The 26815-nt window shown below is 38.3% G+C and overlaps 1 protein-coding gene and 1 long non-coding RNA gene across 4 annotated transcripts in view; both read right to left on the bottom strand.

The window, feature by feature from the left end:
* Nucleotides 1-19991, bottom strand: part of LOC126753405 (uncharacterized) — a 155519-nt gene extending 135528 nt beyond the window's left edge. The window contains exon 1 of the long non-coding RNA XR_007666132.1: nt 19692-19991. This is a non-coding gene — a long non-coding RNA (uncharacterized LOC126753405). The remainder of the gene's footprint in view (nt 1-19691) is intronic.
* Nucleotides 1-26815, bottom strand: part of LOC126753362 (GTPase-activating protein CdGAPr) — a 236670-nt gene that overhangs the window by 126875 nt on the left and 82980 nt on the right. The gene's annotated exons all lie outside the window — the stretch shown is intronic.

The raw sequence follows: 26815 nt of genomic DNA, 5'->3' as shown, positions 1-26815 counted from the left end.
TTAAAAACTGAGGGACTAGTTCCTATATATACAGACAGACGGACATGGCTAAATCGACTCAGCTCAACATACTGATCATTTATATATATACTGTATAGGGTCTCCGACGCTTCCTTCTGGGTGTTACAAACTTCGTGGCAAACTTAACATACCCTGTTCAGGGTATAAAAAGAGGTGGTAAGGTGGCCACGAGCGTACATACTGCAGTAGGATAGATTTGGCGGCCGTACAGGGTTCAGGATGGAAGATGAGAGCAGCACACTAAAGAAGATAGTTACGATTATGCTACAGGATCATTTAACGGTATTTTTGGCCTCAAACAACCTTAGGGCGATGAATAGAGGATGAGATCCAAGGCAGAAGAAGGCATCATCGGTCATCATCGGTGATGACGACAAAAAAAACTACTCCCAGGTGCCAATGTACCACCTGTGATACACGCCTAGGCCAGCTTAAAGCTTCAGAGGCTCTTGTTGTGCTTTTATCAGAGCTACGGAGATAAATTGTCTTGTCAAAACTACAGTTTTTCAATCTATTAAAATATATATCCTTCAAAAATGCACACGATTTCCCAATTTGAAAAACATGTATTATACTTGTATGTATACTCAAAGTTCCTGAGATAACAGAACAGACAAGCTTAACCATGTTGTTTCAAAAATTTTCAGGCAAGTTGTTCAGTGTACCAAAATAACCGACTACTCAAGAATCAGTATATTCGAGTTGACTGTAATAAGAGTGGTTAAAATTTAGTTGCCAAGTGACAGATCTCCTAACTAAGGCTACTTTTGTAGCGAGTTCTCCTTGGAGCAAACTTTTTTAAAATTTTATGATCAGTTGTTTCTCTGTCTCTCGGTCCTTCCTTCTCTCTGTTCAGTCTATTCCTATCTTTCTCTTTCTATCTCTCTTTTCTACGAATTTGGTACCCAAATAGTCGATAGTACTCGTTTCGAGAACCAAACCGACTAAAAGTTAGAATCCCAACTAATGGAGCTTTATTTTAACAAACTTAGTATTTACTTTCCTTTGACACTTATTGTATTCATGGTTTAAAAGAGAATCTAGGGCATATTCATACATTCACTCACTCCCTCAATCGCACAGAAATCGAGGCTTACCATCTGATCAAATTTGACCCGGACTGGTCCGTTTAAACTGCCAAATTAATAAGTTTGTTGTTTGTTTGAGTGTTGACTTTGATCTCCATATGTCAAACAGTTACCGTTTAACAACTGTTTGTTTACGCAGCGAAAGATTTGTTCGGCGATGTTTACCATGAAAAAAGTTTAACAACGACTTTGCTTGAATTTTATGTTTGCAACTAAATTACGGCAACTGAATCGTTGAAAATGTTGCTGATGTGTCTTGCGAAGCAATTGAATAGCGCAAAGCATTCAATGACGATCGTAAAATCATCGAAAATCTGTCACATGCGAGTCGTATGACAATAACATCGAAACAGTTAAAGAAACAGTGCTTGAAAATCATAGTTGGTATCAGAGAGATAACAGAGAATTTTAACATCTCTTATGAATCGACTCAACACATTTTGGTTAATGTTTTGGGTGTGGATAGTGTCAAGCGCATACCAAAAGGCATCTTTTTCAAAATCTACGTCGAGTAATGATTATGATGACGAAGACGTGGGTTTATCAGTATGTTCACAATACAGCAAATGGCGCAGTTCGGGTTACCAGTCCGGGTCTTATAAGATCGGATGGTACAAATCTGATTATGATTACATATTATAATAGTAATCCCGAAGAAGTAGGGGATAGCTTAGATTTTACCGATATTGTCACCATTTTCACTGACCGCTATGAAATCTAATGAACTCTAGGAATTGGTCATTGTCTATCAACTTGAAATTTCGCGCTTTATTACTTCGAGCTTTCAGACGGCAATAATTTTTAAAAAGAAATAGGATAAATTTTATATGGCATCGCTTTACGCGCTATGTCCCAACCTCTTCCTAACTATAAGTAGGAAATCCCAGTAAACTTTCGTTTTTAAAAGATGTTAAGATAACCTTGAGTTTCGATATTGTCATAATGTTCGATAAGGGTAGACTCAAGAAACAAATTGCTTCGACAGCTTAAACCGAAGAAAAAAGATTTTTAAATAATGTGTTTGAGGTAGGAAATATGTATATAGATTATTAGTATCATAAGTGGAAATTATGTATTTCGAGCTTGTTACTTTCGTGATGACGAGTTAATGAAATTGTTGATGGTATCTCTTTGAATATTAATATTGCTTATTGAAGTTTATGAGGGTTGTTTCGGTTCGATGCATTAAATATCTTCTTCTTCTTTATTGGCGTAGACACCGATTATAATCGAGTTAATAACAGTGCGCCAGTCGTTCCTCCTTTTCGTTGTTTGGCACCAATTAGAGATTCTAAGTGCAGCCACCTGGACTTTCCAAAGGAGTGGAGGTCTTCCTCTTCCTCTGCTTGCCCCACCGCGTACTGAGTCGAATACTATCAGAGCTGGACATTCGAACGACATGACCTAGCCAGCGTAGTCGCTGTCTCTTAAATCGCTGAGCTATATCCATGCCGTCGTATATCTCGTAAAGCTCATCGATTACGGTATTCGCCGTTGCCAAAGTGAAAAGCACCATAAATCACCAGGTCTAAATATCTATGAAAATAATTTCCGCGAAAACAATCCAGTTGCCATTGTTTAAGGGAAAATTACATTACCGACAATTAATTTGATTTTTTCAGCGACCGAATTCTAAATTGAGCTATTCCTCATTCCCAACGAAGACGATACAAAATTAGTTTCGAGAACTGTGATATTTGTTTCATAATTTAAAGGATCTCTTTCAAATTTTCTGAGAAAACAAAACCTTAAATCATAATTCCGAGCTGTTAATACGCAATTTGAGACATTTTAGTTTAAAAGAACAACAAGACCGAAAGTAGACAGAAACTTGATTGGAATGAGAGTAACTACAGCATTCAGTTAATAAAGGCATTGGTTTTACATGTTGTACTGCAAGAACCTCAACCTGCGGTAACTTCATTCATGCACTGGGACGAGAGCTTCGGCTTTGCATTTTAAAAAGTATAGTAAAAGTATAGTTGAAGAAGCTCGAAAATCAGAGATCAAAAATATTTCTTAACAATTTGGATAGTTCGTAAATTGAATCTCTCAACTATATCACCTGTGGATCCGTTCAATGAAGGAAGGGAGGATCCAAGGTGGAGAACTTAGGGAGAGTTTACACTTTCTTTGTGAGGGCTGAGATACTCGTGTAGCAGTCAACATGTAAGCAACCAAAGATCCAAAATATTTCTTAATAATTTAGATAATTCCTAAATTAAATTTATTAAATTAATTAATTAAATTAAATTTTATAATTCCTAAATTAAACCGTTCAAATATTAATTAATCGATGTAAAAGTTTGATAGGCGATTAGAGTGTGCCGTGCTTATTACATTACTTTTCGCACTCCCAAATTGAAGGAGTAAAGTATTTTGAGATGCCCATTCTGGTTCATTAAGAATTCTATAAGAAATTTTTAATTATCTTAAGTTAGTATAATTATCTGACAAGAACAAGTTCTCTCATTTAATATTGAAGTTCCTTTACCCGGAAAGTCCACTATTAAATAACCTACACAAAAAAGAGTACTCAGACAGTTACCAACGCGGTGAAGTCCAAAGTTTGCCAAGAGCGCCTTACCATTAAGGCTTAATCTCTACATGAACTACTCTCCGCGAAGTTAGCCAAATGGAAGTGGAAAATACACATCTTAAGCCCAACTGAAACTTGCATTCAAACTTTTCATTAAAATGTAGACTAAATTGCACAACTTCGTACAAAATTTTCATTACATATTTGCACGCCTCCGCCGACAACAGGTGCGCAAATTCGTTTGCAAATCTTCTTGGCAACATCTTCAATTTATGCTCGGTTTCACCTTTGTCTGCACCCAAGTGTTATTCATTTGCATGTTTGTGTGCCTCTGTGGGTGTGCTTGCCGCAAACTTTCGAGCATCACATAACATAACATAGCACGGCATGGCATTGCATTGCGTGCGTGCCAAATTTGATGGAATGCGCAAATGTCAGCCAACCACTTTGTTGCCAAATGCACTTTTCTGTCACTTGAAAGCATGCAGCGACGTTATGCGGCAGAGCGTGGGTGTAACGGAAAAAATAGTTGTGCAATTTTTGCAAAAGTTAATAGGTTCACTGAACTTTGCAGCGCAAGAGCTGTGGAATGAGAAGAAAAAGTTTGTGGTACATATACATTTTGGTTGTTGAATTCTACAAATGAAGAAATACACAAGTTTTAAGATGTCTCCAAATATTTGTAGATTTTTCTGAGATTCGATAGTCTAGTAAGGCTAAACCGACGGAACTAAAGCCATTCCTAGAAGTATCGAACTCGAACCTGCAACTAATAGAGAAACTCCACCACTAGGCTCCAGCACGTGGTTGCTAAACTATAGAATTGCGATTCTTGATCCTTGAACCCTTGATCATAGATCCTTTTTAAAAAGAACAATAAATATTAACGAAATACTTAAATCTGCGAGTGTGATCCAGTAAGTACTTAGTTTACAAAAGAAAAACAAAAATTGTATGCAGTTCAAAAATTCTCTTAAAGCTTAGAACATATACAATGAGAACGCTCAATATTCGGAAAGAACTATATCTACGAATTTGGCTCCATGTGAACTTAGTCTACAAAATAATAACGAAAATTTTGAAAAAATTACAATATAATCTCCTTTTAGCAAAATACTACCGATCCAACATGCTCCAACTTATTTTACTTCAAAATTGGAAACAAAAAGAAGTCGCACATTTCAAGATCTAGAGAGTACGATAGATGTGATAGTAGTTCGTAACCTAATACGACCGATTTGACTGTGACGATAGAAGAGATGTATGGATATCATGGAAGAAGAGCACTTCGGGCCGATAATATGCCTTAGTGGAGAACTGTGCCTATTTTGACTTACTCCAAGTAGTCAAAATATGTTAATTCCACCTTGTAAAATTCATAAAACGTTTACCTTCTCCTTTCCGGCCAATTAGATCTACTTTGGAGTATGTTCGCCGGATGAAATCCACATTTTTTATATTTCTCTATTCTCTGATGAATATCAGTCTACCTATGTTTCGTCCACGGTCACGGTGGAGAAACTCCATCAGAATGAGCTTACGCGGTACAAAACGCTGCTATGAAATTATATCACCTTTGCGCTTTTTGTCCAGAGTGACCAAATCCGACACTAATCCCGCCCAAAATATTTTTTTTGTCGAATACATCATGTAATATGACCCGTGGTCTTCTGAGCTCTCTGGCACAGCTCCAATCGGCGTACTTGCAACTCGAGAAATATCTACTTACTCTAAAGTTTATAAAAATTGTTCTAAGACCTTAACCAATAAGCCGTACTATAAATATGACACTGGGGTCTTCTCTTTGCTATTTACCGCGAAAGCAAGTCCGAACCTGTACATTAAGAGTCAATTCTTTGTGTCTTGCGTGGCTAGTGTTTACATTATTCGACAAGTGTATGCCGAGCATACTACAACTCGTGACATGATTGGGATTTTTATTTCATACATGAGTTAAAAAATTGTGAATAATATTGGTGATTTGATAGTAAAGTGGTTGACGAAGGCAAGTAAAATTATTATGATTTTGTTCTTTGATGAAATAGTAAAAGTACTTATACTCTTTTCTATTTGATAAACGTGTGCCTATATATATTTTTATTGCTTATAGATTATGGACCCAGCGAAAGAAAAGTATAAAAAGATCTTGAAGGTGTCCGAAATTGCAGATTATCTACAAGAGATCGAAGATTCAAGTGATGAGGACTTGAATGATATTGATGTTGTCATATTACCTCCAGACGAAGTGGATGAAATGACAGACATAGCAGAAGGTCCTGATGACGATATGGGAGTTTTACCTGTGTCTGATGTAGCTGGTCATGTGGAATTTTCATGTACGGTTGACAATGTTGAAGAAGGTGAACCGAGATGTACTCGGGCAAGTAAGACAGCTTGGCGTAAGTGTGATCCAGTTTATTCTGATAATCAACCGGGATCTAATACGGCTAATCAATATTTGGAAAACATGATAACGGAGTGGAAGGAAATCGGCGGTAGAAATATTTGAAAACTTGTTATGCGACGAGATTTTACAATACATTGTTCAAGAAACAGAAGCGTATGCCAAACATTATAAAAATGACTTGAACTTTAGCCTCACGGTGTATGAGTTAAAAGTCTTCATAGCAATTTTGTTTTTCTCTTCATATCACCATTTGCCTCAAACTAAACTTTACTGGTGTAGAGATGATGGTGTACACGTTCTATTTATTGAACAATCAATGTCACGCAATCGTTTTGATAAAATTAAGTCCTATTTACATTTCAATGATAACTCGAAAATCGATAACACTGACAAAGCGTTCAAAATTCGCCCGTTTAAAGCTAATGAATCTTTTCAAAAATTTTAGATCCAATTTAGCGGTTGATGAAATGATCGTCAAATACTTTGGTCACCACGGAATTATAAAAGGAAAACCAGTAAGGTTTGGATACAAACTTTGGGCACTGTGTGGAGTCAGCGGATTCTGTTATAATTTTTCGTTATATGCAGGTAAAGAAACTCAAACCGCAGATAATACTGGCGATGGTTTGGGTTCAAGAGTGATAAAAAAAAGTTGCTTGAATTGTGTACCGATCCCTGCGCACTTTGATAATTTTTTCAGTAGTATACAATTGTTGGTGGATTTAAAAACTCAAGGGTTTAGAGCTACGGTTACAGTCAGAGAAAATAGGACTAAGAAATGTCCTATCATGACAAAAAAACGAAATGAAAAAGAAAGACAGAGGTTATTCTGATCATCGCTTTGATAAAAACAATGAAATATTATGCGTCAAATGACATGATAACAATGTAGTATGTCCTTTGATTAATTTTGATACTGTTGAACTTTTTAATATACATATGTAGGTACTCAAAAACAGAAAAGGCGAAAGTAGCCGTAGATCAGCCAAGACTTATTCTTAATTATAATAAAAACATGGGCGGGGTGGATAAACATGATTGGTTGATTGCTAAATATACAATCCGTTTCATAGGCAAGAAATGGTACTGGCCTCTAGTAATTCGTTTTCTAGATATGTTTCTAGTAAATTCCTGGATTTATTTACAACCAGGTCAATAAAGATGAGACCATCCCTCTGCTAGATTTTAGACTAAGGGTTTGTTTTTCATGGGTGAAAAAATCAGCAGGTAGGAAGAGTAAACCTACTCCAGGCTTTTCCGAAGTTCTGTTACAACCCGTCAGATTTGACAATTTAGGTCACTACATGATGAAGTGGGACAAACAGAGGCGTTACCAAGCACTAGGTTGTAAAAGAAAACTTCTTACTTTTTGTGTCAAATGCGATAAAACACTTTGCAGTGATTGTTTTATACCTTATCATACAAAATAAGCTTAAATACGATGATAATTTTCAAATAAAGTTGATTTTCTTATAAGTGTTATCTTTAATTTTTTCTGAGCATATATCCCCAGTGTCCTATTTATATGACGGGCTGATTCATCAAACAAGGTATTTTTTTTTTATTTTTCTTTATTTCATATTCTTCTTTCTTGACGTATTAAGAGCCCAAGTTACAAATTTCATCAAAAAATTCCAATGATTTCGATGTTTGGGAAGTAATGGCTTTAACTAATATTGACGATCGCAAACGAAGAAGAAGAATCACTGAATACAGCGACAAATCGCACCTTAATTTCACTATGTAGTTTCCCCTAAAATCAGTGGAAACTAATTTATCTTTTCTACTTAGTCAAGAATATAATACGAGCCCGAAAAGCTCAAAATGTTCTACATGATAGTAAATTGTTTCTCGTACGAAGATAAAGATGTTGTGAACGATTTGTAGGTTTCCAACTTTAAAGTAGCATTTCCTTTAAAAAGCTGGATAACAGTCAAACTAAACTTTCCCTACCTGTAACTGGTAATCCTTATCTTGTCGGCAATTTTTTGAAGCAGTTGACTTTATTGACTCTCCTGTGAGCCTGTTTAATCTCCTTCCAGCCAACAACAATACCAAGCCGCCCATTCATCATATGTGGCACGTCAGTTAAAACAGCAAAAAAATCAGAAAACAAAAAACATGAGTTAAAACAGTAATAACGAAGCTTTTATGCCTGGACCACTGCCGCGATAGAAGTGAAAATCGTGATTCTTCATGGGCAGAGGAAAATTACTCCCAACAAAGTTTCAATATTTTTACGTGATTTTTTCCTATTGTTGCATGAACAACACAGTAACCAAGCAGTGCCAACAAAGAGCACAACAACCGGTGAACACACCACAACACAATGTTGCACAGCGCAACATAACACAGCATAAATAACAGGTCATTCATCATCATCGTTGTTGCTATTGTTGCACGCTGAGCCACAGACATATTTTGCCTTGGTGTAAAGTCGACCGTTTAAGGAATAAACAGCGCTTGGTTGCACATATGGCGGGTCCAAGTGGTGGCTGCTGCGCACTGTGCCTGGGGGAATATGGCGTGGTGTTTACACAGGCACACTTATGTAGTTGCTTCTCGTATGTGCCACAATATGTGGCACATGCAACGACATCCTGTCGCGATATATTTCGCTTGTTTTGTCTTTTCATAAACTTTTTCCGCTTACGTTTTCTGGTGATTTTCATTAAAAGCTGTACTGTAGATATCGGTTATATGCAATTGTTATAATGTCACAAAATTTTTGCATACAGGCGGTAATTGCAAACAAGTGGTTTCTTAAAAAAAATTATTATTTTCTTCTGGAATTTCTGTTTTTCAGAACTCTCTAGGATTAAATTTTCAATGTCTTCATAGTTTTCGCCTTCAGTGGCTGCAATCTCATCTGTAAGTTGAATGTTGTCAATGCCCGCCTGAAATGAACAATTTTATTTTTAACTTGTACCATCTTGCAAATCAGACTACATTCTCCCAAAGCTGGACTTCAATAGACACTTCCAGGTAAGGATACCATCTAGACGAGAATGGAGAAGAGGCTCAATAGAAGAGGAGGATACCATCTCAGTCTATACCGACGGGTCCAAAATGGACTGCGGAGTAGGCACGGGGGTATTCTCCGCTGATCTTGGCATATCTCTCTCTATACGTCTACCGAACTCGGCTAGCATCTTCCAAGCAGAAGTACTAGGCATAGAAAAAGCCTGCGAAGCTCTATTAGAAAACCACGGGAATATAAATAAAGCAACTATATTTACGGATAGCCAGGCGGCGCTCCTGGCCTTGTCTTCACCCATGACAAACTCCAGCACAGTACACAACTGCAAGAGAGCACTAAGCTCAATAAAAGACAAGCTCCAACTAAACTTAATCTGGGTTCCCGGCCACAGGAACATTTTCGGTAACGAAAAAGCAGACGAGTTGGCAAAGGCAGGAGCTTTCCTCAACGAATCCGAGTCGAAGATAATACCAAGTCCGCTGGGATCAATCAAAGGAGAGATCAATAGACAATTTCAACAAATTGCAAATAACAGGTGGAAAAACATCACAAAATGCGTCATAACTAAACAATTATGGCCAACATATGACAGGAAAAGAACCAACGACTTACTAAATAGGTCAAGGAAAAGTATTTACAGAGTAACAGCTACCACAACAGGGCACCGGCTATTTGGGGAACACGCATTAAAAATGGGTATGCCCTACAACGACATCTGCCGTGGCTGCGGAGTAGCAGGGAACAAGGAAACAATCTTCCACTTTCTCTGCGAATACCCAGCTCTAGCACAGATCCGACAGAAAACACTTGGAATCCATCTAGCACCAAACCTTGAATGGATTTCCACTAAAAGCATATCGGACATAAGTAGTTTCATCGAAACTTCAAAATGGTTTGAAAGAGAAGGTGAAACGTAATAGCAGATACAGGAGGTTCTACAAACAGTGCATCAAAATGGCACATCAAGTGTTAATTGAGCCCGATAGGGCTGCACTCCTACCTACCTACCTGTACCATCTTGCACATGGAATCTACCTTTGTGAAACAATTACTAATTGTTTGCTGCTTAACAAAGTTCCAAACACGATTTGCATATTTGATGCCATCCAAAATAGTGAGTGATTTCAGGAATTCAACTATAGATAGGCCCTTCTCCAACGCAAAAATTTAAAATCTATATGATTACTTCAGTTTACAGTACACAAATCGAGAGCCAATGACATAATCGAAAAAAATCTTTCATGCAAAATCTATTTAAGGTATGCAATCTCACGCTCAAGGTCCAGATTTTACCTAGTCCCACCAATATACGCGATATAATGATTTCCAGTCCAATTTGAAATTCCAGCTGACTTAAAACTTGAATGTGTGACCGCAAAAGGTAGTTATGAATTTAAGTGAATCTACGTTCCATATACATATATACATATGTATATAATGAGCTAGTAAATTAAACTGTAATTCAGTTGTGTGTTGAATTCTTGTACAACATTTAGAACTATAAATGTTCCCAACACCTGAAAGTAATATGTAAATATACATACATATATCTTAATTTAGTGAAATTGTCAGGAAAATCTGGGTTCCTAAAAGAAGACGTGTCTAAACACTCGGAAACTCTCACACACTTTGACTTCATACCGGACCACTTGGATCATGGAGTCGCCAAACCGAACTCTGACGGCTGCTTCTCTGCCCATTTATCGGCGAGGCAGTTGTAGGTGAGAAGAAGCTTTTGGAGGAGCGAGTCAGTGAGCATCTTTACGGATGGGTCAAAGCTTGGGGGGAAGGTTTGGTGGAGGGGTTTACTGTCAGGAACTCTCTATCAACGCCAGCTTCACACCTCCTGACTATTGCAGTTCTTTCCAAACCGAGAATGCACCAATTTAGCAGTAGATTTACTGCTCCTGAGTGCAGTCTCCTTCAGAGAGGTGACATTTACGATAGTAGCCTTGAACTCATAAACAGAACGTTCAGGGTTGTTCAAGTAGTGCATAACCTTGCTATCAATAGCATCGAGTCTCTTTGTGATAAGACTGGTATGGGTGTCAGACCACAGCGATATCGCAGGTATAGATGATAAGCTAGCAAGGAAAGGCGCCCTGGAACCTCTATTGATAGAATGCGAACAGGTAGGTGCTCTCGTAGTCTCTTGTACTCTAATAATAGTTAGTTGGGCTTCGCGGGAGTTTGACCAGCACTGGGCCACCATCGGTGCATGCGCTGTCGCAAAATCCTTTTGGGCCAAGTGAGCTAATGATCTCTTCGCCCTCAGTAAGGCATCTCCCTAGTTCTTCTTCTTCTTTACTGGCGCAGACACCGCTTACGCGATAATAGCCGAGTTAAGAACAGCGCGAAGGCTGATTGCTAATTTTCATTGGGGGTGTTTTTTACGTGGCGGGTCCCAAACTCAGCGCACAACCCTATGGAGGGGATGTTTCGCCTTCTCACTTTAGCTTGCCTTCAAACGGATGTTCTTAGGCTACCCAGAGGATACTTGGTCAAAGACGGGAAGTCGTGAGCTGCTTGAGCCATATGTAAAAGAATCGTTTCTGGCCACTCCCAAGTGAATGGCGATCAGAGAACTTTCCTCACTTGCGCGAACTTCTACACATGACTCCATCCTCCCTAGTTGGGGGCCTTTTAAAAGGTCATTGCCCTATTGGTGTCCATGCTGTAAGGCTTGGAATCTTACAAGACGCCATCTGCAGAAGCTGTATAGGAGAAGGCGAGGTGAAAACAACACAACACTTCCTTGCTTGACTGTGATCAAGACTTAAACACTTGGGAGCAATTGGGAGAATGGAAATCAAATGCCAGTGGATACACAAAAACGATCACAGGAATTCTTCTTTTCTTTGGTTTCACAAAGGTGCGATCTCTCTAGATCAGCCATCTAACCTAACCTGCTCGGACGGACAGACAGACTTCTTCTTCTTCTTAATTGGCGTAGACACCGCTTACACGATTATAGCCGAGTTAACAACAGCGCGCCAGTCGTTTCTTCTTTTCGCTACGTGACGCCAATTGGATATTCCAAGCGAAGCCAGGTCCTTCTCCACTTGGTCCTTCCAGCGGAGTGGAGGTCTTCCTCTTCCTCTGCTTCCCCCGTCGGGTACTGCGTCGAATACTTTCAGAGCTGGAGTGTTTTCGTCCATCCGGACAACATGACCTAGCCAGCGTAGCCGCTGTCTTTTAATTCGCTGAACTATGTCGATGTCGTCGTATATCTCGTACAGCTCATCGTTCCATCGAATGCGATATTCGCCGTGGCGAATAAACCATAAATCTTTCGCAGAACTTTTCTCTCGAAAACTCGCAACGTCGACTCATCTGTTGTTGACATCGTCCAAGACTCTGCACCATATAGCAGGACGGGAATTATGAGTGACTTATAGAGTTTGGTTTTTGTTTGTCGAGAGAGGACTTTGCTTCTCAATTGCCTACTCAGTCCGAAGTAGCACCTGTTGGCAAGAGTTATCCTGAGTTGGATTTCCAGGCTGACATTATTGGTGGTGTTAATGCTGGTTCCTAAATAGACGAAATTATCTACAACTTCAAAGTTATGACTATCAACAGTGACGTGAGAGCCAAGTCGCGAGTGCGACGACTGTTTGTTTGATGACAGGAGATATTTCGTCTTGGGCAGACAGACAGTCATCAGAATTTCAATTCGTCTTTTCATCCTGATTATCTATATATGTACATATAACCATATGTCTGTCTCAATTAGGCTTAGGTAATACATACAACCGTTAGATGAACAAAATTATTGCAAATAATATCCCAAGAATACATTTATGTAAGAACGTTTTTTTCTACATTTTCATTGATTTCTAAGCTTTCATGAGCTAGCAGTAGTTTTATCTCTTCAATCAAAGTACTCAATAAATATTTAACGAAACCAAATCATATAAATATCATCAAACAATACGTGCTTGTTGTGGTAGAGTAAATCTCGCAGGTGCTACAGGCTTCACAGACTCCTGAGAGCTGCCTGTATAGGCTGGTAGCTTACAACGCCAGTTATCTACGGAGCAAACGCAGGGTGTACAGAAATTACTATTTTTTTCTAGAATGTATTCTTTTAGGGCATAAATCGTGACTTGTTTATGCTTCAAATGGCAAGTATTGAATTTTTAAGTTGCTCCTCTCTGAATCTTAATATATGTACATATCTATAATGTATGTAAGTATATGCATAGACTCCGGTAAGCTTTACACAGTGGCTGCCTTGAATTCATGAATGATAAAAGAGGCTTTTAACTCGGCATCAGCTGCTGTACGATGTTGCTTATCGCGTCAACGGGCACTGTACATTTGTGAGGGAATACATTTGAGCTTGAGTAGGGTTTGTAGAGCTAACGGCCGTAGTAATGGCATCTGAAGCTCGGTAGCACGCAACATAGGCTTAGTAGAGAAGTTGAAACTGACAAAATATGCTACGCTGGCTAGGTCATGTCGTCCGGATGGATGAAAACACTCCAGCTCTGAAATATTCGACGCAGTACCCGCCGGGGGAAGCAGAGGAAGAGGAAGACCTCCACTCCGTTAGAAGGACCAGATGGATAAGGACCTGGCTACGCTTGGAATATCCAATTGGCGCCACGTAGCGAAAAGAAGAAACGACTGGCGCGCTGTTGTTAACTCGGCTATAATCGCGTAACCGGTGTGTACGCCAATTAAGAAGAAGGAGTTATGTACACTTATGAAAACAGTTTGTGCGTGACTGAATCATCAAGACTTTTGATCTCTGATTTTGAGAATAACTCACATATCTAATAATGAAACTCATTTTTTTCATTTTGACCGTCACTTTTTATATGGCGGTTATGTTCTCACCGGTATCTTTTTTGAAGAAATACGGACCGATAATTCCACCGGCCCGCAAACCACACGAAGCCGTTGATTTTTCTGGCAGCGCATGAGTCTCTTCAGGTTGCTATTCGTCCCAAATGCGGCAATATTGCTATTTTACATACTTCTTGAGCCAGAAAAGGGTATCAAGGGTATAGTATATCGACGCCACTTCCCACACATTGCATAAATCATTGGATTTATTGAGAGAACACTTCGGTGAGCAGATAATTTCACGATTTGGGCCGCTCGATTGGCAACCAAGATCGTTTGATATGACACTTTCAGACTTTTTCCTGTGGTGATATGTAAAGTATAAAATCTATACCTCGAAAACCTCGAAACGGATCACCCTGTATATATCCGCAAACTCACTTTTCCCTATCCAACGCCTCAATCAGTCATCGTCGCTATCAATTTGAGTCAATTTGAAAAATGCCGAAGCGAAATAAACCCCTTTGCCTTACACTATTCGACTGCATGCGGCGTTCAATTAAAATAATTTAGAAAATTAATAAGTAAATAAGCGCATAAAAAAAGAAAACTCCACAATTATAGCTATAACTAAGTCACAAACAACAACAACAGTGGTAAATAAAAAAGCGAAATTTTTGAGGCAGCGCGGTTAATGTGTGTAAGCGCCACCGCAGCCGCCGCCGCTATGATTTCTGCTAAATTTTCTATTTATGTTTTTACAATTTACTACGATTACTCATTTCAGTCGTCCGTCCGTCTGTCTACACTTTCATTTCATTTAATTAGTCGCTGCACATTAAATAAGTGGATTTTTATTGCTTTCTTCGCGCTTCTGGCTTAGTGATTTAGCTTATTTTACTGTTAATGTAAAGCCGTAGTTAATGTTTTGGCTTTTGTCGCCACCGCTCGAGCTGTTTTACTGGCTCAATAGTTGAAAGCTTAACTCAATGACTTCATTGCGCTCACATTCCATCAATTATTTCACTTTTTCCGCCGACTACTGATGCTATTTATACCCTGAACTAGGTATGTATATTAAGTTTGGAGACCCTATAAAATATATATACGAGCAGAGTAGATTTAGCCATGCCATTGTATATATAGTATATATATGCCCTGAGCCCTCAGTTTTTGCTGATATCGGACCACTATAGCATATAGCTACAATACAAACTGAACCATCAAAATTATGTCCTTATATGGAAACTTTTCCATTTGACTAAATATCTTCACATAATTTAACAAAGATTATTTTTCAAAGCAACGGTATAATCTCCAAAAAAAATTATCGATCGGACCACTATACAGCCACAATTTTCAACGAAGTGTTTCAGACCGATCTTTTTTTCTGTTTTTGTGAAAGGTATTATAGCTTCGGTGCAACCGAAGTTAACGTTTTTTTTTCTTATTTTCACTTCTTGTTCAGTTCAGTTTTTATTGGGCTTTCTTAGTACTTTAATTACATTCTTATCGTTTGCATTTATCTCTCATTTGCCACGTAATTTGAAACTTTTTCTTTCCTAAAATGATCGAATGCAATTGAGTGGTGATTATTTTGTTTGTGGGCTGGTAAAAGCGTTGAACTTTTGCCTTAACTATGGACTTGACGCGGTCAAAAAACGAATCGCAAGCTGCCCGAATGTGACTTGCCGGTATTTTGGCCCCACTAACGGACAATGGCTTTCTTCAGCATCGAGACTGGTGTATTTTTTACTTCGGACCTCGCTCTCCAAAATATCCCAGAGAGAATAATCCATTGGATTCGCATCTGGTGAATTCGAGAGCCATTGTGTGGTCGTAATGAAGTACGGAACATTGTTTTTCAGCCATTCTTGGTTCACTCGCGCTTTGTGAGACGGTGCTGAGTCTTGTTGAAACGTCCATGGTTTGCGACCGAAATGTTTGTTTGCCTACGGCTTCAAAGCAGCCTCCAGAACACTTTCCCGGTAATATGTCACATTTACTTTGACGCCAGAATCGATGAAAACAATTGGAGAGCGCCCATCTGCGGTGACAGCGACCCAAACCATTATTTGTGGCGGGTGCTGCCTCCTGGTGGCCAACTGATGACTTAGATTATCGCATGAACGGTCGGTCAAGTAAACCCTGTCGTTTTGAGAAATTACGAATTGCTCAATTGTAAAAATTTTTTCGTCAGAAAACACAATGTTCGGAATTTGACCGCTTTCGGCCAAGCGAAGCAACTGCTTCGCTCTCTCAAGTCTTACTTGTTGCTGCTTCGGTGTGAGATCATGAGCCTTTTGGAACTTGTAAGGCTTGACCTTGAGCTCATTTTTCAATATGCGTCGGATGCTGCGGTCTGATATTTTCAGTTCTTTAGCCATTTGATTGGCACATCGTCGTAGATTTCGCTCAAGTCGCTTCTTCACTTTCCGAACCATCTTAGGTGACGTTGCAGTCTTTTGATGACCACCTCCATGGCGTTTTGCGATGCTACCAGTATCATTGTAACGAGTGATGCTGCGATAAACAAAAACTTTATTCACATTAAGGTGTTTGAGCTCACGAACAATTGCTGGCTGTGATTTTCCAGCTAAATATAAAGCAATCACACTATTACGTTTAAATTCCATCGCTGATCATTTTTTTTTGTGTTCACTTTTGGCAAAACGCTTTTGTTCACTTGTGAACAATACTCCGAACTGTCATTCAGTAAATTTATAAACAGCTGATTTCAGTGTGACAGCTGCGCGAACGGTCTGAAGTTGGTTACACTTCGAGTGCCGGACCCTGTACTATCATAAAAAAACAAAGAGAAATAACAAACACATATTCTCAAAAAGTATAAAAACGTTTTATAAAGGCTAGACAACAGCACCACTTAGCGAACTCATATGAAGAATATAAAATTGGATCATAATAACGAATTCAGAAGCATAGGGCAGTACGCAGGTACACAGGGCCAGCTACCGCAAAATTAACTCAACCCTAACACCATCTTTCTACATATTAGATTGGATACTTTTATTAGTTACCTAAAGAAACAAACTATAAATTGTTCTTTAATGCATTACGTGATTTTGGAGTAAAAATTTCTACAGAAACCGAAAACTTCTATGTTCGGGTCCAAGTAATCGCAAAGGCATTTGAGCTAGAGTCAAGCACTTACTGCCAACACGTTGGTATTGCTATAAGCAAAGTCTACTCCGGACAGACTCCCGAGCGAACTTCGTCAAATCATTTTAATATGCACACCCAGTGTGGTAGCCTAGAACACAACAATTTCTGACTTTTTTAAGAAAGAAATTTAATTATTGTGCGAGATACACTCTATCTCCGACGGTGCTAAGAAAAAGGTCCGCACTACCGTGGTGATTACGGTTCGCTCCGTGGATGAAATCTAAAAAAAAAAAACAAATCTCGAATAGAAGTAGTCGTCCGTGGTATGACCAAGGGTTGAATGAAATCAAAAAACGACGAATTGAGATCAAAAATACAGAACATTCAGAAAATTGGATCATAAGAAGTCCCGGTTGACCACTTAAACAAAGTTGAAAAAATGATGGAGCTGATTGATTTGACTGAACTGAGCGGCTACATTTTTGTAGGCTGTTACTCAAAACCAATAGTATCGATTTAAAATTTTAGTATGTTTAAGGTATAATCTATTCATTTTTTTTTTAATTTCGCAATAAGTGAGCCATTTAAAAGAATCCGACAATGAATTCCCAGCAAGTCTCACCTGCCGAAAATTTAGAGAATTAATTGCTTTCCAAACCATACACACCGTGCAACTCAAAATCACTATGCGTAAGAAAGACAGAATCCTACGTACACAAGAGTTTCGATCAGTTAAGTCAATACTATGTATGAGTTAGAAAGAGAGGACACCACGTGCATAAGATTCTTCATTACTTTAGTCAATCCAACTTTCATAGAAACTTTTGTGGAAATCTCAGGCAGTACTCTTGGGTAATTAACCTGTGGTTTAACCAATAGTTGGCTTGCTGAGTAAAGAAGTCCACAAGTCTTGAGCGTAGGGACACCTTGCGTGTATATTTAAACAGTTTTCCTCAGATTGAAGTATAACCAGGACAATATTTTGGACAGCCATATTTTGCTTTGCAAATCAATGCAATTGGGCACTAACTGAGGGTGTCTAAAGATATGAATTCAGCGACTTCTAGAAAAACTCTTTAATAAAATAGTTTAAGACACTTAAGTACCGTTCTACTTGGTCTTTTTTTGTACAAAATCGTTGATTTTATGGGCAATAGTTTTATGGCTACCATAGTTTCCGAAGCACGAGTTTTAACGAAATAGGAGTTAATGTTTAGATGGACGAATCCCTAAGCATTCCTAAACCAAAACACAAAACGTTCTGACGTTTCAGTTTTATATACATATAATATATAATTTAGGTGAATAAAATTTAAGAATACTTTTTTATAAATAACTGACACATCATGCATAACTATTAATCAAAGACTGGTTATTCAAAATGTGAGGTTAGTTATACTTAAGACTGATCCTCGCAGCAAAGGTAATGGTCTTTGTGATTCCCAAAACTCCTATCTATAAAGCTTTAGAGCCCTATAAATCAAATAAGCATTTTAAGCTTACCAAAAATTTATTATTCCAACCACTATCAATCCCAGCCATATCGCTAACTTTGTGGAAGGTATGTCTACAAAAATTGTTCAACCTCAGTTAGGTAAAAACTGGACAGTAGCGAAGAAAGTGTCTAGGTGTTTACGTCTAAGCTTTTTTCCTACCTTTGACAATTTCAGCAAAACTTAGTGAAACCACTACTGATTTCAGTGATGTCTGATCTAACGGGTGATCCAAGTAGAAGTACTTTGTTCAGTATTGTTTGGCACTTCATCACGGAAAAACTTATGCCTGAACAACGTTTAGAAATTGTTCAACTTTTTTACGAAAATTCACGCTCTGTAAGGAAATGTACTTCGTGTCGTGCACTTCTCTCAACTTATGGCCACCACAATCGGCCTACTGAGCGTACTATTCGCAACACCATTCATCCATCTTGAGACCCAGCATTCATTATTGTGTAAAGAAAATATAGCAGCCCTCGCTGAATGTGTACCCAAAAACTGTGGAGAATTGATTCGGCGCCGTTCGCAGCAAGTCGGACTGTCGTGTGAAACGACTTGACGCATTTTACGTATAAATCTTAAATTGAAGGCGTAAAAATACAGCTTTTACAAAAACTGAAGCAGCTCGCAAGAAGATCCGATGTTTTCGAGCTAAATTTTGTTCAGCGATGAGGCCCACATTTGACGCCATGGGTATTTAAAGAAGCAAAATTGCCGCATTTGAGACGAGGAGCAAACTGAAGAGATTCAAAACCTGTCACTTCATCCAGAAAAATAACGGTTTTGTTTGGTTTTGTTTCAAAAATGATGCCGGTGAGAATATAACCGTCATTGGCGGCCGTTATCGCGCCATGATAACCGACTATTTGATAGCTAAATTGTAGCTCGTGATCTCGGCGACATTTTGTTTCAACAAAACGACGTCACTTCCCACACATCGCATCGATCAATGTGATCATGACGCGTATCATTCGCCAATTACCAGTCAAAATGCTCGGATGAGTCATCGAAAATTTAATTCAACGGATGGACTATTTGAGACGTAGCCGCGGACAAGATTTGAAAGAGATAATCTTTAAAAAATTAATGCCAAAGAACGTTCTTTCGAATGATAATAAACATTCCCCATTAAATTTGAAGTTTCTTGATTTATCTGCAAAAAAGTTGCGAACCTCGAAATATGTCACTCTTTATAAAAAAATATTATCGTTTAGACATACAAGGTGCGTTCCAAAGTAAACAGGACTTAAAAAAAAACAGAACAAATGGTTTATTCGGCAAAATCAATTTATTTTATTCGAAATAGTCTCCTTCTGCTTCAATACAGCTTTTTGCATGGTCCAAAAGCATGTCGAACGAGTGTTTTAGCTCGTTGGCCGGTATGGCCGCCAGTATGCCGGTGCAAGCCTTTTGAGTGGTCTCTACGTCTGCATAACGCTTTCTTTTTAGGGGCAAATGCATTTTTCCGAAAAGGAAGAAGTCGCACGGTGCCATATCAGGTGAATACGGGGAGTGGTTAATGGTTAAAATGTGATTTTTGGTCAAATAATCGGTCACAGGCGTCGATCGAATGTGGGATTCTGAGCAATTTTTGGTCGTTAGTCAATTTATGCGGAACAAACCGTGCACACACCTTTCGCAAGTCCAAATGTTCGGTCAAAATGCGATAAATCGATGTTTTGGAGATGTTCAATTCCATTTCCATGAATTTCAATGATGATTTCGGCTGATTATTTATGAATTCACGCACAGTTTCGATGGAATTTCCGGTGATCACGGCCACCGGATTTTGATTGGCCCACAAGTTGATCGTCATTTATGTTCTCACGACCATTTGAAAACGTTTAAACCACTCGTGCACTCTGCTACGAGATAGACAATCAGCGCCATAAACTTGTTCCATCAATTGAAAGGTTTCGGTAAAAGTTTTACCTATTTTAAAACAAAATTTAATGTTGGCTGTTTGTTCGAAGCTCATTTTCGCACCGATAACACAAACATACTGACACTTAAAACGCAATAACTTCACTTCCAATTAATGAACTGTCATGAAATTCTCACTGGACCATCGATAAAGATAGCAGATTCTAACGCACCAGTCGACATATAGATGACGCTAAATTCAAAAAGTCCTGTTTACTTTGGAACACACCTTGTATTTTTTCTACTATATCTAGTTTCTAGGTGAGCTGTTCAAGTTTATCACGTTTAACTGAAACGGTCCTTTGTACGGAATTTATAAAATATTGTTATTTTTTTAATCTTAGAGTTTTTGCGCTTTTCACCAGCTATACAAAATTAAATTTTGACACATAAGAGCTCTAATGAGCTCTATAATGATTTTTTTGAATGAAAATTGCATACAAGGGCCTAGATGACCATTTGTAATGATGGACCAACGTTGCACACTTGGAAATCAGTCTTTTGAACCAATATAGACTTTTCTTGAGAGGCCTTGTTATTAATCGGATTCCGCCTCGTTAAATGGAAATATTGAACAAGTCATACTGGAAATGGAGTTTGAAAACGGCAGTGAGGCCTTCATTGCTATGAAATCAGCCGAATCTGTCGCAGAAATGAAATCGTGGAGTTAAGTAATTTATTTTCGTACATTTTAGTTTTAGTTTTTTAGAAAATACTGTATGGAGCACGCTACGTTGATTTATCCAACCTTGCTAAATTCTATACCCAATTGAAATTTAAATTTTTTTATCAACTTCTTTTTCAAATCAATTGTCTTGTCTTCTAACACCTGCCTACAAAAGTAATTATCATGCAAAGCCAATTCGCTTGAATAATCCAAAGTAATCACTTTATTATTGCACAATGGCTGATTGGCACGCTGTCGACTGTCTACAAATTGGCGCAGCCGCGACAGCGCACATTTATGGCATTAAGCGCGTGCGCAAAAACACCAAACGCAGCGCTGCATTGTTTTGTTTTGTGCGAAATAAAGCAACTCTGAAGCAAAACGCGCCAAACTTAACGCCATAAACATAAATGTGGCAATCAACATAAAAATTAAACTTATAATAAAATTGAGCACAAAAACAAAAGGAAACCAAGAAAGTGAAAAAAGACGCTTAATAAAATTAAACTGTCAGCCGCTGGCAAGCGTTTTATGCTCTACTTAATTGCTTCGAATTGTAAGAAAAACTAGAAAAAACGTCAATACCCTACACAGTTGCTTTTTTTTATAGCATAAAAGGGTATAAAAAATCGTTCTCTTGATTTTGATCGGTTAGTGTGTAAGGCAGCTATATGCTATAGTGATACGATCTGAACGATTTCTTCGGAGGTTTTGGCATATGTCTCGGATAATGAACTATGCTAAATTTAGTGAGAATATGCTGCCCAATAAAGAATTTTTCCATGCAAGTACTGAATTTGGATTCGCACTATTGCACTATTGCCTGAGACAATAACCCACGCCAAATTTCCTGAGCATATCTCGTCAAATGAAAAAGTTTTCCATACAAGCACTTTATTTCGATCGTACAATTTGTATGGAAGCTATATGGTGTAGTGGTCCGATATCGGCGGTTCCGACAAATTATTAGCTTTTAGGGGAGAAAAGCGCATTCGCAAAATTTCAGAGCCATATTTCAAACAATTTGGGATACACATAGGGTCGGATGTGACTAAATAGACGATGCTCGTCATGCTGATCATTTTTATATATAATTTATGGGACCTCTGGCGTTTTCTCATAGGCATTCAGGGTATAAACATTGAGCATGAAGAAGAAGAGGAAAAATCGCAACAAAAAATATTGACAACTCAATAGCGTGTTTGTAAAGGCGACATTTCGTTTTACGGTTTTGCGGAAATTGGAGCACAAAGCTGCCACAAAGCCAAAGCCAAAGCAGCAAGTATTTGCCACTTAGATATATAATACAGCTATATACATACATATGTATGTATACACTTGCATACATATGTACGTTTGTTGTTGCCAATAGTTGACAAGCTAATATAGCTGGCATGGAAAAATTTATTAACCCAACTGATGGCTCTCAGTTAACCCATTTTCGTGCTGCCACTGTTTAATGCCAAGACAATGTCCATTCAATGATTTTGTGCAGATATACATACATTTACATATATACATTATATATAGCATAGTTATATATGTATAATATAAATATATATCTGTGCATTTAATTGTAAAGTGGCGCAATGGCCGAAAACTTGTTCGGTCAACCGCTCAGAATTGCAACGCAAACTCAATAATCTAACTAAAAGCGGCAATGTGACAGTGTGTTGCAGGCGCATAGACGAGTGACAAACGAACAAACATATGCCGCATTTGCAAATCGGTGACCCATTTAGCTAGACGCTGATTTGTGTCATTACATTTGGACTTGATACACTTGTTGCTAACGGTGCTGTGACACAAATAAATAACTGGCTTAGAGGGAGCAGCAAGCGCTGCTGAGTGACAGACAAGGAATATGGGGCCACCGGGGTGTAAGCGAACGTTGATCAAAGCATTAATGTCCGAAAGCAACGAATTTAGTGCCGAGAAATATAAAGCGGGTTAAGGGGGTACTAAATTTGCCGAGGAGCTATCAAATAAACGATAGATAGATGCAAAGTAGAAGCACATAGTCGTGGTTGTTGTTATAGTCTTACAAAACACTCCCAAACTAGTTTTAGAACATGCTGCCGAGATGTCTAATTCATGGATGGCAAGGGCTATTGGAAGCTTTAACCTTTTATTAGTAGCGTTAACTGGAAACGTGGAAGAAATATGTAATTACAAAGCTATCTTCTACAGTTGGAAGTACATGGGGACCGACCCAAATAAATTGTAAGCCCGTAGCTTCTACAAAGAAACAATATTGACCATGACCACTGTAGTGAAGTTTTAATAGTAAACAAAAACTTTCTTAAGCGATCGGAATTGGAAAAAAGGCAGATAACTTCTATTTACCGAGTTTGATCGCTTCTTGACCATTGCTTCTTATAGAGGTACCGTTGTTGTCTGTATAGGTGTGCATTTCAAAGCGAGGTCATCCAACGGTAGGCCCAGGAAACGTGCTGATTCGACTTGGCCGGACCATAAGGCGAGGAGTGACAGATGTATAGGATTAGCTGGACATGCAAAGAGGTGGTTAAAGTCATGCCGGGACTCGTTGGCACAGTATGAAGAAGTAAGATGCGCAAATGTCACTCTCGATTCTCGCGACAACTCGAGCTCGTCGTCTGGGTGGTGGTTTAACTCCCAGTACGCTATTCACTGAGAAGGAGAACTGTGAATAGCGGTCAGTGCATGTGTGAGTTTAGTTGCGTCCGAAGTCTGGCCGGCGTAGTGTCTTATGTCGCCGACGTAGGTGAAAAAGCACCTCTTGATGTTCCTAGAAGGCGATTCCGCTTCAAGCAGGTTACCGTCATTGACACGTGCTCAAACAATACGGAGTCAGCCAATCTCGAAACTGTCTGAAAAGTTTTTTGGAACAAAATTTTATCTTTCGAACGCATTTCTGGCTAAACCCACTTATACAAAGCGAGTTGTTTAGTAGACCTTTTATATTGATGTGATATTTGGTAAAATAATCTTTTAAATATCAATAAAACTGGCTAAGAGCTATGAGTTTTGCACCAGCTATGATGGAAGCGCGATTAAAGGAAGGTCGTTTGAACTCAAAAACTACATCTTATCCTTTCTGGATGTCATGTCTTCAATGTTTAATTAACCTTTAAAAGTCAATTGCTACACGTTATCGAATGAATATCATTGACTCTAGAAATTATAACGTTATAAAAACTAGCGAGAGGTGTGGATCAAACCGTTTACGACGACACTTAAACTAGATTAAAGCCATTATCATTCAAAAATCATTGATTCAGGATAGTGCAACCATAAGACACTTCACAGCTGACAATATCTTAGTTTGAGGTCATAAGGCAGTGCTTAAAAAGAAAACCCTTACTACATTGATTAGAGAATATGTCTTCTGATCAAGCCTTTGAAGGTTTTTAAGTATCAAGCTGATCCAAAGAGTGGTATCTAGAACTTACAAGCTCTGCTTGGATGAAGTAGATATAAAATTAAAACAGAACTGCCGAGATAGAATTGATGAATGTTCCGGTTACTTAGACCCCACTATCGTGGTAACGTGTCGCTTCCATCGGTTATATTTACTTTTGAGATTATAATATTGTTCATGCATATCTTTCAGGCTCATTAGAAGGTTTTCAAGACATTTAAATTGACCTCGATGGGACTTGGGCGAATGAGCTTTGTTGGAGCTTCAATAAAGCACTGACGAAAAAAAATTTTTACCCGTATTATGCTTTAACTGGAGTAAGAGTATTTACTATATAAGCATTTTGGTAAGTATAGCAGGCTTTTCGGCACCGCGTTGAAGAAAGTACGTCCCTTAATTACAACATAAACTGTAAAAATAGAGTATGATAATGAAGAAAGAAAGTTTGCCACAGTATTTATATGGTGGTTCGGAGAGAAAATAAAAAGAGCAGAAGGAAGACCCTTCAACGTACTAAGTAGATGCACTTCAGATTTTATTCAACCATTTTTTTTTTAATAAGAAACATAAGCAATTTTTTATATAGTAAAACTCACTTTGTCTCATAAGCAAGTTCCAGTGGGTCTAAGCTCAAATCTGGCACGAGCGATTTTCGCAAACTTTGGAAAAGCTTTTTCCTAGCAGCGGTGGCTTCACGGTCGAGGCCCTTGTATATACATATGTATGTATTTCTGATATTATGCGGTTATCAAAGAAAACTCTTCATCTTGATCTTTGGAGCGTCATTCGTTAGATTGTTGGACAGTTTCGACAACATGTTCGTCAAACCACGCCTCGTCACCAGTAGTGACTCGTTTTATGAATGTAGGATCCTCAGCTACGTTCTCAAGCGTCTCTTTTGCCACCTCTACACGATTTAGTTTCAAATTTCAGGTTTCTGGTACAAGACTAGCATTGACACTTTTCATAAACAACAAATTAACCAAAATATGTTGGGTCGATCCATAATAAATGTTAAGAGCCTCTGCTGGCTCTCTGAAGCCAACATGGCGATTTTCATGCAGTGTTTCTTTAACTCTTTCGATGTTTTCGCCATTAATAGAGGTGACTGGACGACTCGCTTGAGTTTGCCATGAATTCATGACCTTCTCGAATACTTTGTTCATTCAAATATTGGTGTTTGGTATAAAGTAGACTCCGTAGAACACTTCAATTTTTTAATTTTCGAGCAAACTCGTTGTTGAATTTGTTTCCAGATCATAAAAAAAAGGTTTTACCAATCTAAAAAAAAATAATAGTATCGATTCGGTTATGGTTTTTCGATAAACGCTCGAAAACTATTGTATTAGTGAGAGAATCGTAGAAAAAACTCCTTCTTGTTCTTCAGTAAACTCAACTGAAACTCCACTTATACACTTGAAAGCTAACTGCGCTAAATATACTACACTTGTACATAACCTCACTTGTGTAAATAGTACAGCTATGTGCAATTTCACGTACACTTCGGCTGCCGCTGTAGTGAATTGGGGACGAGCACCCAGGAAATGTAATTACATGCAAAATTTGCAGTGAAATCGATTTTGAGTCCAAATCTCTACTCAGTATATATACATACATATATGTATATATTACAATTACAACACATATCTATCATGAATCAGCTCAGTGCAACAAAATCTTTATATAAATTGTTATGAACAAATTGCATCAGCGAACACGCGTCGAATGATCCGTAAGCCGCAACACATCAGCGCGATCAATTCATGCAATCGCTCGTTCATTCATATCAGCACACACAAATATGTACATATGTACCAACAACAAATATTCATTCATATAAATATGCAATATGCAATATCTGATATTTTTGCAATGAATCAATCAGTTTTACACACGCACACCAGCTAGGAGCCGCCGCTATTTACATACATATATATGTACATATATGCATTATTGTTGCTGCTGTTTCATTATTTACATATATTTATAGAGGTTTTGGTGGCGACATCATAAATTTTACAATATTCATTGAGGCACTTAGCAAATTAATTCAAAATTCCTTATAAATTTTGTTTGTGTAATTCATATTTTGCATTCCACACAGTTGTTGTTGGTGCAAGATTTTGGTTTGAAAAAATGAAACGAGTAAAGTAATGGCAATAGAACAACGTGTTTGGAATTTTTAATTATCGTTTGCATAGTAGTTTAGATTGAAATAACACAAGGTAAATAGTTTTTTTTGTAGGTTAGAAAAGCGAGAGGTATGACAAGGCAATCGGCCGGCCGATGCTTAACTGCGCCGAACTAATATCGTCGGCTGGATGCAGTGAAACGCAAACATGGAAACTTTAGACATGCCAGAACACTGCACTCCGGA

This window comes from Bactrocera neohumeralis, chromosome 3, assembly GCF_024586455.1.
Source record: "Bactrocera neohumeralis isolate Rockhampton chromosome 3, APGP_CSIRO_Bneo_wtdbg2-racon-allhic-juicebox.fasta_v2, whole genome shotgun sequence".
Taxonomy (NCBI): Eukaryota; Metazoa; Arthropoda; class Insecta; order Diptera; family Tephritidae; genus Bactrocera; species Bactrocera neohumeralis.
The sequence above is the reverse complement of the archived record's forward strand: the minus strand, read 5'-3'. Positions and strand labels throughout refer to the sequence as shown.